We start from the raw sequence: 13,301 nt of genomic DNA on the forward strand, positions 1-13,301 counted from the left end.
CTATGCTTACAGCTTCCCGTGGGTGTTGGTTTGATACCGTTTGGGGACAGCCAAGGAGGCATCTGCAGGCAACAAAGGTAGGTGTGTGCTTGTGTGTGTGTTTCCTATGCAGATCCTAAGCCCAGTGTCACATGCAAGTAGGAGGAGTAAGAAGGGTTCCTGGCAAATCCGGGTTATGGATTGCATTTAAAAAGGCCCCGTGGGAGTGCATTGGGCCCCTGTCTTGCTGCTTAGCAATAATGGTATGGGTTTAGGTTCTGCTGTGTGTACTGGTGGTTGACTGCCCCCCAGCCCAGAGTGTGCATGGAAAATTGTCTGGCAGCCTCCCTGACAGCAAGCAGTGATAGTGCCCATGAAGGGGACCTTGTTGGGCCCGCCCCTTTCACGGTTATCGCTTCTCGGCCTTTTGGCTAAGATCAAGTGTAGTATCTGTTCTTATCAGTTTAATATCTGATACGTCCCCTATCTGGGGACCATATATTAAATGGATTTTTGAGAACGGGGGCCGATTTCGAAGCTTGCTTCCGTCGCCCTATGCATTGACCCGATATGGCAGTATCTTCGGGTACAGTGCACCACCCCCTTACAGGGTTAAAAAGAAAGATTCCTACTTTCATTGCTACCTGCTTGCTGGCTAGCCAGCTAGCCAGCCCTGTGGGCCTTGCTGCTGCTGCAGCCAAAAAACAAAAGGTGGTGCTGCTGCTGCTTCTGCTGCTTCTGCTTGTGTCTGGCCCCTGTTGGAGCGTCCAGGCACAGGACTTCTGCTGCTGCTGACTAAATGGCCTCCTTAATTGGATCATTTGAGTAGCCAGCACACCTGTGCAGGTAGGGCATGACATGATAGGCAGCTGCCTTGATAGCGGGTGGGTGCTGAATGTTCCTAATTGACAAAATAAGATTAATGCTTATGAAGAAATATAAAATCTCATCCCTTCCCCAATATCGCGCCACACCCCTACCCCTTAATTCCCTGGTTGAACGTGATGGACATATGTCTTTTTTCGACCGTACTAACTATGTAACTATGTAACATAACATGGGGGGGGGGGGGGGGGGGGGTCTCCTGGCTGTTCACACAGGTGTGTCATTGCTGTACATTGACCATGCATTGCTTCTGTGGTATTGCAAAGGCAAAGACAAATGCTTCCAGCCATCCATTGCACTAATGGATTGGTCATCAGCTGGCTGTCTATGTCCCGCATCAATATAGACCAAAGTACAGAGGGTTAGGCTATGCTATTGTGCACCTACCTGATGCATCAGAAGGTGCGAGGCCCTTGCTAAATTCTGTGCACAGACTTTGAGATCTATGCTTTAGACTGTATCTAAACCTGCTCCAACATGGACTGACATTCTGGCCTACTTTCAGCCGATGCGACTTGTCTGTCGCTGAACAGTCGCTTTTTATGTATTCAGCACCTATGTATAATGTTGTAAAAATGCTCTAGAAGCTAAAGTCGCAGAAATGTCACACATATTTGGCCTGCAACTTTCTGTGCGACAAATTCAGACAGGAAAAATCAGTATAAATCCTTAGAAAATTATCCCCCAGTGTCTCCATCTGCTGGCGGTATTGAATAAGCATTGCTGCACTGATGGGGTATGCATTAGACGAAAAAAAAGAAGAAAAAGAAGAATAATACGCCCAGAAAAGAGGCGAAAAGGAGAAAAACGTAAAAAAACGTGAAAAAAAAGTAAGAGGAAGAGAAGGGAAAAAAAGGTGGAAATGGGTTTAAAAGTGATTTCGGCGGAGAAATATATATATATATATATATATATATATATATATATATATATATGCGCACACACACACATAGATATAAACGTATTCTCCGTTGAGATATTGCAGCCGCTGCTGTGTCCAGGCCCAGGAGCCTTAGCACTGTGCTGTGATGTCACTCAATACCACTGACATCACTAGGTGTAAACAACATCTCTCCTTTGCTGTGTATGTGACTATGGAGCTGTTTGGTGATGTCGTCTATTACGGCCTTCATAGAAGCAACAGGAGATTGTTGCATCCATCTTGAACCCTCAGAACTACAGTGCTATGATGTCACTCACTTCCACAGGCCTTGCAGAGTGTAAACAACAACAACCCAGCTTTGTTGTGTATGTAACCAAAGGGATTTGTGATGTCACCTAGAACCTTCACAGCAGCGACAGCTTTATGAGGAGCATCAGCACTGCTCTGCCTGAGCAGAACCATCACCGCCATAGGTTGTCAAATAACCCGGATTTAACCCACACAGGTAAGTCCAATGGGGTGCAGGCATGTCCTCTATGCTTACAGCTTCCCGTGGGTGTTGGTTTGATACCGTTTGGGGACAGCCAAGGAGGCATCTGCAGGCAACAAAGGTAGGTGTGTGCTTGTGTGTGTGTTTCCTATGCAGATCCTAAGCCCAGTGTCACATGCAAGTAGGAGGAGTAAGAAGGGTTCCTGGCAAATCCGGGTTATGGATTGCATTTAAAAAGGCCCCGTGGGAGTGCAATGGGCCCCTGTCTTGCTGCTTAGCAATAATGGTATGGGTTTAGGTTCTGCTGTGTGTACTGGTGGTTGACTGCCCCCCAGCCCAGAGTGTGCATGGAAAATTGTCTGGCAGCCTCCCTGACAGCAAGCAGTGATAGTGCCCATGAAGGGGACCTTGTTGGGCCCGCCCCTTTCACGGTTATCGCTTCTCGGCCTTTTGGCTAAGATCAAGTGTAGTATCTGTTCTTATCAGTTTAATATCTGATACGTCCCCTATCTGGGGACCATATATTAAATGGATTTTTGAGAACGGGGGCCGATTTCGAAGCTTGCTTCCGTCGCCCTATGCATTGACCCGATATGGCAGTATCTTCGGGTACAGTGCACCACCCCCTTACAGGGTTAAAAAGAAAGATTCCTACTTTCATTGCTACCTGCTTGCTGGCTAGCCAGCTAGCCAGCCCTGTGGGCCTTGCTGCTGCTGCAGCCAAAAAACAAAAGGTGGTGCTGCTGCTTCTGCTGCTTCTGCTTCTGCTTGTGTCTGGCCCCTGTTGGAGCGTTCAGGCACAGGACTTCTGCTGCTGCTGACTAAATGGCCTCCTTAATTGGATCATTTGAGTAGCCAGCACACCTGTGCAGGTAGGGCATGACATGATAGGCAGCTGCCTTGATAGCGGGTGGGTGCTGAATGTTCCTAATTGACAAAATAAGATTAATGCTTATGAAGAAATATAAAATCTCATCCCTTCCCCAATATCGCGCCACACCCCTACCCCTTAATTCCCTGGTTGAACGTGATGGACATATGTCTTTTTTCGACCGTACTAACTATGTAACTATGTAACATAACATGGGGGGGGGGGGGGGGGTCTCCTGGCTGTTCACACAGGTGTGTCATTGCTGTACATTGACCATGCATTGCTTCTGTGGTATTGCAAAGGCAAAGACAAATGCTTCCAGCCATCCATTGCACTAATGGATTGGTCATCAGCTGGCTGTCTATGTCCCGCATCAATATAGACCAAAGTACAGAGGGTTAGGCTATGCTATTGTGCACCTACCTGATGCATCAGAAGGTGCGAGGCCCTTGCTAAATTCTGTGCACAGACTTTGAGATCTATGCTTTAGACTGTATCTAAACCTGCTCCAACATGGACTGACATTCTGGCCTACTTTCAGCCGATGCGACTTGTCTGTCGCTGAACAGTCGCTTTTTATGTATTCAGCACCTATGTATAATGTTGTAAAAATGCTCTAGAAGCTAAAGTCGCAGAAATGTCACACATATTTGGCCTGCAACTTTCTGTGCGACAAATTCAGACAGGAAAAATCAGTATAAATCCTTAGAAAATTATCCCCCAGTGTCTCCATCTGCTGGCGGTATTGAATAAGCATTGCTGCACTGATGGGGTATGCATTAGACGAAAAAAAAGAAGAAAAAGAAGAATAATACGCCCAGAAAAGAGGCGAAAAGGAGAAAAACGTAAAAAAACGTGAAAAAAAAGTAAGAGGAAGAGAAGGGAAAAAAAGGTGGAAATGGGTTTAAAAGTGATTTCGGCGGAGAAATATATATATATATATATATATATATATATATATATATATATATATATATGCGCACACACACACATAGATATAAACGTATTCTCCGTTGAGATATTGCAGCCGCTGCTGTGTCCAGGCCCAGGAGCCTTAGCACTGTGCTGTGATGTCACTCAATACCACTGACATCACTAGGTGTAAACAACATCTCTCCTTTGCTGTGTATGTGACTATGGAGCTGTTTGGTGATGTCGTCTATTACGGCCTTCATAGAAGCAACAGGAGATTGTTGCATCCATCTTGAACCCTCAGAACTACAGTGCTATGATGTCACTCACTTCCACAGGCCTTGCAGAGTGTAAACAACAACAACCCAGCTTTGTTGTGTATGTAACCAAAGGGATTTGTGATGTCACCTAGAACCTTCACAGCAGCGACAGCTTTATGAGGAGCATCAGCACTGCTCTGCCTGAGCAGAACCATCACCGCCATAGGTTGTCAAATAACCCGGATTTAACCCACACAGGTAAGTCCAATGGGGTGCAGGCATGTCCTCTATGCTTACAGCTTCCCGTGGGTGTTGGTTTGATACCGTTTGGGGACAGCCAAGGAGGCATCTGCAGGCAACAAAGGTAGGTGTGTGCTTGTGTGTGTGTTTCCTATGCAGATCCTAAGCCCAGTGTCACATGCAAGTAGGAGGAGTAAGAAGGGTTCCTGGCAAATCCGGGTTATGGATTGCATTTAAAAAGGCCCCGTGGGAGTGCAATGGGCCCCTGTCTTGCTGCTTAGCAATAATGGTATGGGTTTAGGTTCTGCTGTGTGTACTGGTGGTTGACTGCCCCCCAGCCCAGAGTGTGCATGGAAAATTGTCTGGCAGCCTCCCTGACAGCAAGCAGTGATAGTGCCCATGAAGGGGACCTTGTTGGGCCCGCCCCTTTCACGGTTATCGCTTCTCGGCCTTTTGGCTAAGATCAAGTGTAGTATCTGTTCTTATCAGTTTAATATCTGATACGTCCCCTATCTGGGGACCATATATTAAATGGATTTTTGAGAACGGGGGCCGATTTCGAAGCTTGCTTCCGTCGCCCTATGCATTGACCCGATATGGCAGTATCTTCGGGTACAGTGCACCACCCCCTTACAGGGTTAAAAAGAAAGATTCCTACTTTCATTGCTACCTGCTTGCTGGCTAGCCAGCTAGCCAGCCCTGTGGGCCTTGCTGCTGCTGCAGCCAAAAAACAAAAGGTGGTGCTGCTGCTGCTTCTGCTGCTTCTGCTTCTGCTTGTGTCTGGCCCCTGTTGGAGCGTCCAGGCACAGGACTTCTGCTGCTGCTGACTAAATGGCCTCCTTAATTGGATCATTTGAGTAGCCAGCACACCTGTGCAGGTAGGGCATGACATGATAGGCAGCTGCCTTGATAGCGGGTGGGTGCTGAATGTTCCTAATTGACAAAATAAGATTAATGCTTATGAAGAAATATAAAATCTCATCCCTTCCCCAATATCGCGCCACACCCCTACCCCTTAATTCCCTGGTTGAACGTGATGGACATATGTCTTTTTTCGACCGTACTAACTATGTAACTATGTAACATAACATGGGGGGGGGGGGGGGGGGTCTCCTGGCTGTTCACACAGGTGTGTCATTGCTGTACATTGACCATGCATTGCTTCTGTGGTATTGCAAAGGCAAAGACAAATGCTTCCAGCCATCCATTGCACTAATGGATTGGTCATCAGCTGGCTGTCTATGTCCCGCATCAATATAGACCAAAGTACAGAGGGTTAGGCTATGCTATTGTGCACCTACCTGATGCATCAGAAGGTGCGAGGCCCTTGCTAAATTCTGTGCACAGACTTTGAGATCTATGCTTTAGACTGTATCTAAACCTGCTCCAACATGGACTGACATTCTGGCCTACTTTCAGCCGATGCGACTTGTCTGTCGCTGAACAGTCGCTTTTTATGTATTCAGCACCTATGTATAATGTTGTAAAAATGCTCTAGAAGCTAAAGTCGCAGAAATGTCACACATATTTGGCCTGCAACTTTCTGTGCGACAAATTCAGACAGGAAAAATCAGTATAAATCCTTAGAAAATTATCCCCCAGTGTCTCCATCTGCTGGCGGTATTGAATAAGCATTGCTGCACTGATGGGGTATGCATTAGACGAAAAAAAAGAAGAAAAAGAAGAATAATACGCCCAGAAAAGAGGCGAAAAGGAGAAAAACGTAAAAAAACGTGAAAAAAAAGTAAGAGGAAGAGAAGGGAAAAAAAGGTGGAAATGGGTTTAAAAGTGATTTCGGCGGAGAATATATATATATATATATATATATATATATATATATATATATATATATGCGCACACACACACATAGATATAAACGTATTCTCCGTTGAGATATTGCAGCCGCTGCTGTGTCCAGGCCCAGGAGCCTTAGCACTGTGCTGTGATGTCACTCAATACCACTGACATCACTAGGTGTAAACAACATCTCTCCTTTGCTGTGTATGTGACTATGGAGCTGTTTGGTGATGTCGTCTATTACGGCCTTCATAGAAGCAACAGGAGATTGTTGCATCCATCTTGAACCCTCAGAACTACAGTGCTATGATGTCACTCACTTCCACAGGCCTTGCAGAGTGTAAACAACAACAACCCAGCTTTGTTGTGTATGTAACCAAAGGGATTTGTGATGTCACCTAGAACCTTCACAGCAGCGACAGCTTTATGAGGAGCATCAGCACTGCTCTGCCTGAGCAGAACCATCACCGCCATAGGTTGTCAAATAACCCGGATTTAACCCACACAGGTAAGTCCAATGGGGTGCAGGCATGTCCTCTATGCTTACAGCTTCCCGTGGGTGTTGGTTTGATACCGTTTGGGGACAGCCAAGGAGGCATCTGCAGGCAACAAAGGTAGGTGTGTGCTTGTGTGTGTGTTTCCTATGCAGATCCTAAGCCCAGTGTCACATGCAAGTAGGAGGAGTAAGAAGGGTTCCTGGCAAATCCGGGTTATGGATTGCATTTAAAAAGGCCCCGTGGGAGTGCAATGGGCCCCTGTCTTGCTGCTTAGCAATAATGGTATGGGTTTAGGTTCTGCTGTGTGTACTGGTGGTTGACTGCCCCCCAGCCCAGAGTGTGCATGGAAAATTGTCTGGCAGCCTCCCTGACAGCAAGCAGTGATAGTGCCCATGAAGGGGACCTTGTTGGGCCCGCCCCTTTCACGGTTATCGCTTCTCGGCCTTTTGGCTAAGATCAAGTGTAGTATCTGTTCTTATCAGTTTAATATCTGATACGTCCCCTATCTGGGGACCATATATTAAATGGATTTTTGAGAACGGGGGCCGATTTCGAAGCTTGCTTCCGTCGCCCTATGCATTGACCCGATATGGCAGTATCTTCGGGTACAGTGCACCACCCCCTTACAGGGTTAAAAAGAAAGATTCCTACTTTCATTGCTACCTGCTTGCTGGCTAGCCAGCTAGCCAGCCCTGTGGGCCTTGCTGCTGCTGCAGCCAAAAAACAAAAGGTGGTGCTGCTGCTGCTTCTGCTGCTTCTGCTTCTGCTTGTGTCTGGCCCCTGTTGGAGCGTCCAGGCACAGGACTTCTGCTGCTGCTGACTAAATGGCCTCCTTAATTGGATCATTTGAGTAGCCAGCACACCTGTGCAGGTAGGGCATGACATGATAGGCAGCTGCCTTGATAGCGGGTGGGTGCTGAATGTTCCTAATTGACAAAATAAGATTAATGCTTATGAAGAAATATAAAATCTCATCCCTTCCCCAATATCGCGCCACACCCCTACCCCTTAATTCCCTGGTTGAACGTGATGGACATATGTCTTTTTTCGACCGTACTAACTATGTAACTATGTAACATAACATGGGGGGGGGGGGGGGGGGTCTCCTGGCTGTTCACACAGGTGTGTCATTGCTGTACATTGACCATGCATTGCTTCTGTGGTATTGCAAAGGCAAAGACAAATGCTTCCAGCCATCCATTGCACTAATGGATTGGTCATCAGCTGGCTGTCTATGTCCCGCATCAATATAGACCAAAGTACAGAGGGTTAGGCTATGCTATTGTGCACCTACCTGATGCATCAGAAGGTGCGAGGCCCTTGCTAAATTCTGTGCACAGACTTTGAGATCTATGCTTTAGACTGTATCTAAACCTGCTCCAACATGGACTGACATTCTGGCCTACTTTCAGCCGATGCGACTTGTCTGTCGCTGAACAGTCGCTTTTTATGTATTCAGCACCTATGTATAATGTTGTAAAAATGCTCTAGAAGCTAAAGTCGCAGAAATGTCACACATATTTGGCCTGCAACTTTCTGTGCGACAAATTCAGACAGGAAAAATCAGTATAAATCCTTAGAAAATTATCCCCCAGTGTCTCCATCTGCTGGCGGTATTGAATAAGCATTGCTGCACTGATGGGGTATGCATTAGACGAAAAAAAAGAAGAAAAAGAAGAATAATACGCCCAGAAAAGAGGCGAAAAGGAGAAAAACGTAAAAAAACGTGAAAAAAAAGTAAGAGGAAGAGAAGGGAAAAAAAGGTGGAAATGGGTTTAAAAGTGATTTCGGCGGAGAATATATATATATATATATATATATATATATATATATATATATATATGCGCACACACACACATAGATATAAACGTATTCTCCGTTGAGATATTGCAGCCGCTGCTGTGTCCAGGCCCAGGAGCCTTAGCACTGTGCTGTGATGTCACTCAATACCACTGACATCACTAGGTGTAAACAACATCTCTCCTTTGCTGTGTATGTGACTATGGAGCTGTTTGGTGATGTCGTCTATTACGGCCTTCATAGAAGCAACAGGAGATTGTTGCATCCATCTTGAACCCTCAGAACTACAGTGCTATGATGTCACTCACTTCCACAGGCCTTGCAGAGTGTAAACAACAACAACCCAGCTTTGTTGTGTATGTAACCAAAGGGATTTGTGATGTCACCTAGAACCTTCACAGCAGCGACAGCTTTATGAGGAGCATCAGCACTGCTCTGCCTGAGCAGAACCATCACCGCCATAGGTTGTCAAATAACCCGGATTTAACCCACACAGGTAAGTCCAATGGGGTGCAGGCATGTCCTCTATGCTTACAGCTTCCCGTGGGTGTTGGTTTGATACCGTTTGGGGACAGCCAAGGAGGCATCTGCAGGCAACAAAGGTAGGTGTGTGCTTGTGTGTGTGTTTCCTATGCAGATCCTAAGCCCAGTGTCACATGCAAGTAGGAGGAGTAAGAAGGGTTCCTGGCAAATCCGGGTTATGGATTGCATTTAAAAAGGCCCCGTGGGAGTGCAATGGGCCCCTGTCTTGCTGCTTAGCAATAATGGTATGGGTTTAGGTTCTGCTGTGTGTACTGGTGGTTGACTGCCCCCCAGCCCAGAGTGTGCATGGAAAATTGTCTGGCAGCCTCCCTGACAGCAAGCAGTGATAGTGCCCATGAAGGGGACCTTGTTGGGCCCGCCCCTTTCACGGTTATCGCTTCTCGGCCTTTTGGCTAAGATCAAGTGTAGTATCTGTTCTTATCAGTTTAATATCTGATACGTCCCCTATCTGGGGACCATATATTAAATGGATTTTTGAGAACGGGGGCCGATTTCGAAGCTTGCTTCCGTCGCCCTATGCATTGACCCGATATGGCAGTATCTTCGGGTACAGTGCACCACCCCCTTACAGGGTTAAAAAGAAAGATTCCTACTTTCATTGCTACCTGCTTGCTGGCTAGCCAGCTAGCCAGCCCTGTGGGCCTTGCTGCTGCTGCAGCCAAAAAACAAAAGGTGGTGTGCTGCTGCTGCTGCTTCTGCTGCTTCTGCTTCTGCTTGTGTCTGGCCCCTGTTGGAGCGTCCAGGCACAGGACTTCTGCTGCTGCTGACTAAATGGCCTCCTTAATTGGATCATTTGAGTAGCCAGCACACCTGTGCAGGTAGGGCATGACATGATAGGCAGCTGCCTTGATAGCGGGTGGGTGCTGAATGTTCCTAATTGACAAAATAAGATTAATGCTTATGAAGAAATATAAAATCTCATCCCTTCCCCAATATCGCGCCACACCCCTACCCCTTAATTCCCTGGTTGAACGTGATGGACACATATGTCTTTTTTCGACCGTACTAACTATGTAACTATGTAACATAACATGGGGGGGGGGGGGGGGGGTCTCCTGGCTGTTCACACAGGTGTGTCATTGCTGTACATTGACCATGCATTGCTTCTGTGGTATTGCAAAGGCAAAGACAAATGCTTCCAGCCATCCATTGCACTAATGGATTGGTCATCAGCTGGCTGTCTATGTCCCGCATCAATATAGACCAAAGTACAGAGGGTTAGGCTATGCTATTGTGCACCTACCTGATGCATCAGAAGGTGCGAGGCCCTTGCTAAATTCTGTGCACAGACTTTGAGATCTATGCTTTAGACTGTATCTAAACCTGCTCCAACATGGACTGACATTCTGGCCTACTTTCAGCCGATGCGACTTGTCTGTCGCTGAACAGTCGCTTTTTATGTATTCAGCACCTATGTATAATGTTGTAAAAATGCTCTAGAAGCTAAAGTCGCAGAAATGTCACACATATTTGGCCTGCAACTTTCTGTGCGACAAATTCAGACAGGAAAAATCAGTATAAATCCTTAGAAAATTATCCCCCAGTGTCTCCATCTGCTGGCGGTATTGAATAAGCATTGCTGCACTGATGGGGTATGCATTAGACGAAAAAAAAGAAGAAAAAGAAGAATAATACGCCCAGAAAAGAGGCGAAAAGGAGAAAAACGTAAAAAAACGTGAAAAAAAAGTAAGAGGAAGAGAAGGGAAAAAAAGGTGGAAATGGGTTTAAAAGTGATTTCGGCGGAGAAATATATATATATATATATATATATATATATATATATATATATATATGCGCACACACACACATAGATATAAACGTATTCTCCGTTGAGATATTGCAGCCGCTGCTGTGTCCAGGCCCAGGAGCCTTAGCACTGTGCTGTGATGTCACTCAATACCACTGACATCACTAGGTGTAAACAACATCTCTCCTTTGCTGTGTATGTGACTATGGAGCTGTTTGGTGATGTCGTCTATTACGGCCTTCATAGAAGCAACAGGAGATTGTTGCATCCATCTTGAACCCTCAGAACTACAGTGCTATGATGTCACTCACTTCCACAGGCCTTGCAGAGTGTAAACAACAACAACCCAGCTTTGTTGTGTATGTAACCAAAGGGATTTGTGATGTCACCTAGAACCTTCACAGCAGCGACAGCTTTATGAGGAGCATCAGCACTGCTCTGCCTGAGCAGAACCATCACCGCCATAGGTTGTCAAATAACCCGGATTTAACCCACACAGGTAAGTCCAATGGGGTGCAGGCATGTCCTCTATGCTTACAGCTTCCCGTGGGTGTTGGTTTGATACCGTTTGGGGACAGCCAAGGAGGCATCTGCAGGCAACAAAGGTAGGTGTGTGCTTGTGTGTGTGTTTCCTATGCAGATCCTAAGCCCAGTGTCACATGCAAGTAGGAGGAGTAAGAAGGGTTCCTGGCAAATCCGGGTTATGGATTGCATTTAAAAAGGCCCCGTGGGAGTGCAATGGGCCCCTGTCTTGCTGCTTAGCAATAATGGTATGGGTTTAGGTTCTGCTGTGTGTACTGGTGGTTGACTGCCCCCCAGCCCAGAGTGTGCATGGAAAATTGTCTGGCAGCCTCCCTGACAGCAAGCAGTGATAGTGCCCATGAAGGGGACCTTGTTGGGCCCGCCCCTTTCACGGTTATCGCTTCTCGGCCTTTTGGCTAAGATCAAGTGTAGTTCTGCTCACTTGGTCTGGCCAGAGGGTGTCTGGGGTACCCGGCTCCTTTGCCTGGGGGGATCGTCCTTCTTAACGGAGGGACTTCACCCCCCTGCTGCTATCAGGGAGCCGGCTTAGTCCCCAGACAACGGGAGGCGATCCCCACCTACCTACTTCGGTGGGGGAGGTGTCTGGACATCATGGACATGGAGGAAGATTGCGGTTTTTCTTCGGAAGGCGTGCCGCCTTTTGCGAGACTACGGAATGGAGTTCGTATTTCCCTGCTCGATGTCCGGAAGAAGGAAAGAGGCCTTGTCTTTGTCGTGGAAGAAGTGCTGTTTAAGTTGCTGGAAGTCAAGAGGGAGCAAATCCTATCCATGCTTGAGTTTCCCAGAAGTGGATACTACGACGTGGTGCTGGCTTCTGAAGAGGACTATGAGTCATTTTGGAACATATTGCAGCAAAAGAAGGTATGTCCGGTTTTGGAAGGGGTGGAGATAGTTCCACATTTCCCACGTAGAGAACGATTGGTGACTATAAGGATGTATAGCCCATATACTTCGGAGGAGGATATCGTTACCTTTTTGTCTCGATTCTGTGACAGTGTTCTGCCTAAAGGCAAGGTATTTAATCAATATGGACTATGGACCACCAAGTGGAGGTTCCATGTGAAATTTAAAATGGCAGATGGCAAGTTAGTGATCCCCCCAGGACGGTTTAAAATTGGTTCTGTGAACGGGGATCTGTATTTTTCTGGCATGCAAGATTTTTGCCGCAAATGTAAACAGTACGGTCACAGAAAGGAGGATTGCACGTTTTTGTGGTGTTTCAAGTGTCAAGAGGAGGGTCACGAGGTGGAAAATTGTCAAAAGAAAAGGAAATGCCATCTGTGTGGTGAGGAGGGCCATCTGCTTGGCTCGTGTCCTAAGAAAAAGTCTGAGAAAAATTCAGAGGAAAAGGAAGCTGTAAAAAGAAGCAGAGAGGAACCAGCTGAAGTGAAAGAACCAGAAGTGGAGCAGGTTCCAACTAGAAGACCTACAGAGCAGAAGAAGAAGAGAGAGGAGGAAGGTTATGTGCCAGTGCAGTATTTTGGTGTGCTTGGTGGTTTGTTGGAAAATTTGTCGGAAGCAGAAAGAAAAACGTTTGACAAAGATATGATGGATCTAAAGATAGGCTTGAAGAACCGGGAGGAAGAAGCTCGGGATAAAGTCTATTTTTCTTTCAAGGCAGACATGAACCGTTTTGTTGAAACGTATAAAATTCCAGGCTGGTTGGCGTCTCAAGTTAAGAAAGATATAGCAAATGGCAATATCAGTCGAGGACTGATAGACTTTCTAATGGTGTTTGCATGGAGGAAGGGGATGACCTTCTAATTTGGTTTTGTTTAATTAGAAAGTAATGTTTGGTTTTGCTATTTTATGTTGTTTCTTATTTTGTTTTTAAATGTTCTATTTTGTTTCATT

General features: G+C 46.3%; 5 non-coding genes across 5 annotated transcripts; all 5 read left to right on the forward strand.

The window, feature by feature from the left end:
• The first annotated feature begins 390 nt into the window (after positions 1-390).
• LOC130313180 (U2 spliceosomal RNA) lies at positions 391-581 on the forward strand. The gene has a single exon (XR_008861183.1). It is a non-coding gene; the product is annotated as a U2 spliceosomal RNA (small nuclear RNA).
• Positions 582-2,671: 2,090 nt separating this feature from the next.
• On the forward strand, positions 2,672-2,862 carry LOC130313189 (U2 spliceosomal RNA). Its single transcript, XR_008861186.1, has one exon. It is a non-coding gene; the product is annotated as a U2 spliceosomal RNA (small nuclear RNA).
• A 2,095-nt stretch (positions 2,863-4,957) lies between these two features.
• On the forward strand, positions 4,958-5,148 carry LOC130313190 (U2 spliceosomal RNA). Its single transcript, XR_008861187.1, has one exon. It is a non-coding gene; the product is annotated as a U2 spliceosomal RNA (small nuclear RNA).
• A 2,096-nt stretch (positions 5,149-7,244) lies between these two features.
• On the forward strand, positions 7,245-7,435 carry LOC130313191 (U2 spliceosomal RNA). The gene has a single exon (XR_008861188.1). It is a non-coding gene; the product is annotated as a U2 spliceosomal RNA (small nuclear RNA).
• A 2,094-nt stretch (positions 7,436-9,529) lies between these two features.
• Positions 9,530-9,720, forward strand: LOC130313192 (U2 spliceosomal RNA). The gene has a single exon (XR_008861189.1). It is a non-coding gene; the product is annotated as a U2 spliceosomal RNA (small nuclear RNA).
• The last annotated feature ends 3,581 nt before the right edge of the window (positions 9,721-13,301 follow it).

The sequence above is a fragment of the Hyla sarda genome, unplaced genomic scaffold (genome assembly GCF_029499605.1).
Source record: "Hyla sarda isolate aHylSar1 unplaced genomic scaffold, aHylSar1.hap1 scaffold_175, whole genome shotgun sequence".
Lineage (NCBI taxonomy): Eukaryota > Metazoa > Chordata > Amphibia > Anura > Hylidae > Hyla > Hyla sarda.